Source organism: Coregonus lavaretus, assembly GCF_964263955.1.
Source record: "Coregonus lavaretus genome assembly, contig: HAP1_SCAFFOLD_5154, whole genome shotgun sequence".
Lineage (NCBI taxonomy): Eukaryota > Metazoa > Chordata > Actinopteri > Salmoniformes > Salmonidae > Coregonus > Coregonus lavaretus.
Genome location: NW_028160570.1, coordinates 1 through 3,775, shown reverse-complemented (window position 1 = coordinate 3,775; position 3,775 = coordinate 1). Strand labels below are relative to the sequence as shown.

At 35.5% G+C, this 3,775-nt stretch overlaps 1 long non-coding RNA gene across 1 annotated transcript; it reads left to right on the top strand.

Moving 5' to 3' along the window:
- The first annotated feature begins 254 nt into the window (after positions 1–254).
- Positions 255–3,623, top strand: LOC311121664. Its single transcript, XR_014612315.1, has 2 exons — positions 255–1,253; positions 1,305–3,623. It is a non-coding gene; the product is annotated as an uncharacterized lncRNA (long non-coding RNA).
- Positions 3,624–3,775: the final 152 nt, after the last annotated feature.

Genomic DNA, 3,775 nt, shown 5'->3' with positions numbered 1-3,775 from the left:
AATTGTTTATAGTACGTTGAACCTGGGGAGGTAGTTGTTGCTGTTGGCTTGATGGATTAAGTAGACATCTTTTTATGGGTTTTGGATTATGAAACAATAAGTTTGTATTTTAGGTAAAAAGAAAAAAGAAAACATCGATGCAACAGTTTGCGACGTTTAAATTACTAAAAAGGGGTTATAGGTTTATAGTGGAAGGTGTAGTTAACTTAATAAAATGGGTTAATATATAGTATCTTCTAAGTGGGAGTTTTCTTTTAAGGATTGATGGGATTCTCCTATAATATTGTGTTAGGGGTGAGATAGGAATGGGGAGATATGTATGATGTTTTGTGTGTAATTACTATCTTTGGATTGATGATTATATGTTAACGACATGTATACTTTCTCTTCCAGGAACATGGGGATTTCTTTATTGGGAGGTTAAAAAAGTCTGTAGGCTAAGGTGGAACTAGTTAGTAAAATTAAGTAGTTTTATTCTTAGGTTGTCATAGGGAGCTACAAAAATAAATAAGGCCTGGCCATTTTTGTTTGTTTATTGTTTTACTATATGGTGTTCAAATAACCACAAACAAACTACTTAGTATGAAATGTTAGTTGTATAGGATTTTTATTTCTATTTGGGGTTTTTTGACAGGATGGAAGTGAAATATCTTAAAGGGGCATACACATGTAATGTGGGTTTTATTTACTGAGGGATAAGTAAATATGTGTGATTTATTTTGAAAAGAGCTGTACTAAGGAATTACAACATTTATGAAAGGTTTTGATGGTTGTTAGAAGTAGTATACTATAGGATGAAACAATTCATTGAATGATTTCAATGACCTCTGAAATCTGTCCTGGCTTTATAGTGTGACCTGATCACCCGCACTATGAATTCTAGAGGCATGCTGAATTAAGGGGTTAGATAAAATAAGGATAATTGTGAAGAAGTTTACAAATTGGAAAAATCCTATATATAAATTAGTCTAAACAGGACAAGGAGGAAGTGAGAGTTAGTCCTGAAGGAGAAGTATTCCTTGAATAGTGTTATGGAATACAGTTAAGTAAAGATGTGCTCAAGGGTTGTCATTTTAAGGTTAGTTATTATGTTAGGTTTGATAGGCAATATTGTTTTGTTTTGTTTTTTGTACACATGAATCACGATGTGATGTATGTGTCCAAGGGGGGAAATATGCAGGGTGTATTAAGGATGTGAGCAGTAGTAATAATGTGTTATGGGTTAGGTTAAATCATTTTTGTTTTTGTGATAGGTTAAATATTTTTTTTTGTGTTAGGTTAAATCATTTTTGTTTTTGTGATAGGAGGCATGGTGTAGAGGTGGTCTGTCTATGTGATAAGTGGACTACAACAAGCTGTAAGTGGGTGTGCTTCATAATCTCAAGGCTTCTTTTAACGGATGAGAGGACATGAGTAGCATACTGTGTCTCACCTAACATAACAATGTTCTTAAGATTTTATTTTCATGGGTGAAGATAACTCTGCCCAATTGAGTAGGATAATCTGAGTATTTTCTGTGCCCTGGAGACTATGTGATGGCAAAAGACTACAGAAGAAAGAGCTGTACCAGGTGTTGTTGGCTACCTTAATGATGGTAAAACTGGTGGAGACAGATACTAAGATTCATGTTTCCCACTATAGGAGTGTTCCAACCTCAGCCATTGGGTAGCATTGTTGTCTTTTGTGTGTGTCTGTGCTTGTGTTTTTGCAGCAGTAACTCTGAGCTTTCCTGTGAGAAGGCTGATAGAAGGACACTTTTCACAGACCGATGTTGATAGATTGAGAGGGACTTTGGCTGATCCGGAAATCCTAGTGATGGGGGAAGGTTAACAACAAAAGTGACCTACATATCGTTGTCCAGGTTATACTGACGATGGTACGGATAGAGGGGAGTATCGGGTATCATCTTAACCATTGTACCAGAGTGAGGGAACTGATGATTGAGAGATTCCAGACCTCCAAGATGCACCAGATATCCTTATCATTGATTTCTCTGTACTTGACTAGTTACCTGATAATAAGGGGAATGGAGTACTGATAATAATAAAGAGCAGAAGAACAAGACATAGAAGGGATATAGACAGGATTAGAATGTATATTCTTGCACAGGCAGGAACCATAACTAAAAATACAGGAAGGGATCACTATTAAAATACAAGGGTTAAAATAGTATTGGTGTGTGAGAAACCAGCACAAAGAGTATGGGGAAGTCACATGGGGTAGTGTGACCTTAAGGTAATGAAAGAAAGAGACAGGTGAATCATAGACATAAGGAGAACAGTCCAAGATTTAGATAAACAATTTGATGTAGTATTTGGTGTTAGATTTCCAGGGGAAAGTGGTATTAGAAGAGAGAAGTGTAAGCAATTGTTAGAATAGGAACAAGGAAAGGGAAACACCAGAGTAATGTCAAATAGAGTATGAGCAAAAATATAGGAATGTTACAATAAAACAATTGTGTTATATAGTTTGGAAGAATTCAAGGGAGAATGTGAAACATAATGATTTGTCATGTAGACGATGTTACTAGGGATGTTTTGGATTGGAAATTAACTCAACTGAACTGTTATGATCTGTCCTTTCCTGAGGTTACAACGGATGGTGTCGTAATGCATTGCAGAGATCAATTGGCTCAGAACGGTGTAAACCTCAATAAAAACCAAAAATCCTCTACTCGGCTGAAGAAGAACAACAAAGGCGTTGAAGATGTTCCTGTCTGACACCACCCCTGCCAGGAGACCTGAATCCAGCATCAAATATACTGGGTTGCACATGGACAAAACAGGATGATGGTGGAGGTGTGGTGGTTCAGGTGTGACATTGGAATTGGGACATTGTTATGGGTAATCCAAGATGAACTATGAAGAACATAATGAAGACGCCAGAAGATTGAGTGCCGGAAGAGGAAGGGAGTGTTAGTTGAGGTAGTATGTTGATTAAGGAGGTATTATACACTACTAAATTTATAGTAATTTGGACAATGCATTAGGGTACGGATCTGTTGTAATTCTCGTTATGAGGAAGTTAATGCTAGAATTATTATAATATAAATATACATTCGGCTAGTGTCAATATGTGCCAAGGTGAGAGATTTAACTTTGAATGATGGAACCAAAGTGAATAACTAAGAATTGTCATTCTAAATTTGGTTTGGGTAATTTATCTGATAATGACTATGAATTATAAGGTGACTGATTGATTTGAATAAGTTATTAATATGTTAATAACTAATGATGTTGACATTGCAATTAATGGGTTAGATATTGACATTGATTATTTTGATTGTTATAATACTTGTGATATGGGGTAAAAAGGTTATGTAAGCTAAAGATGTTTACACTATTTTTAACATGTCCTAGATATTATGGTTAAAACAAAGTTGCATTTATTTCTTATATATTTTGATGTGTTAGGATACTACCACGTATATTGGAAATATAACAAAATAAAAGGGGAGCAATGGTTACAAAGCTCAACAGCAACAATTGGAGGTTAGCTTAAAGGGAAACCTTCAAGACTTGTAACCAATACCTGACTGGGCTCTGGGTCCTCATCAGGATGGGTCAGACAATGAGGAAGATACATTGGTCTGAATATATATTCTTATAAAATGTAACCACAGATGTCAAGGCTAAGAATAAGTATATGCACATGCTTACACTCATTTTATGGTATCTTTTGTTTTATTGGTTGGGACTTAAAAGTCCCAAAGGGGGGATTATATAGTAATAAATTATGTATCGTTAAGGCAAAATGTTTGGAAATGTCAAAAGTA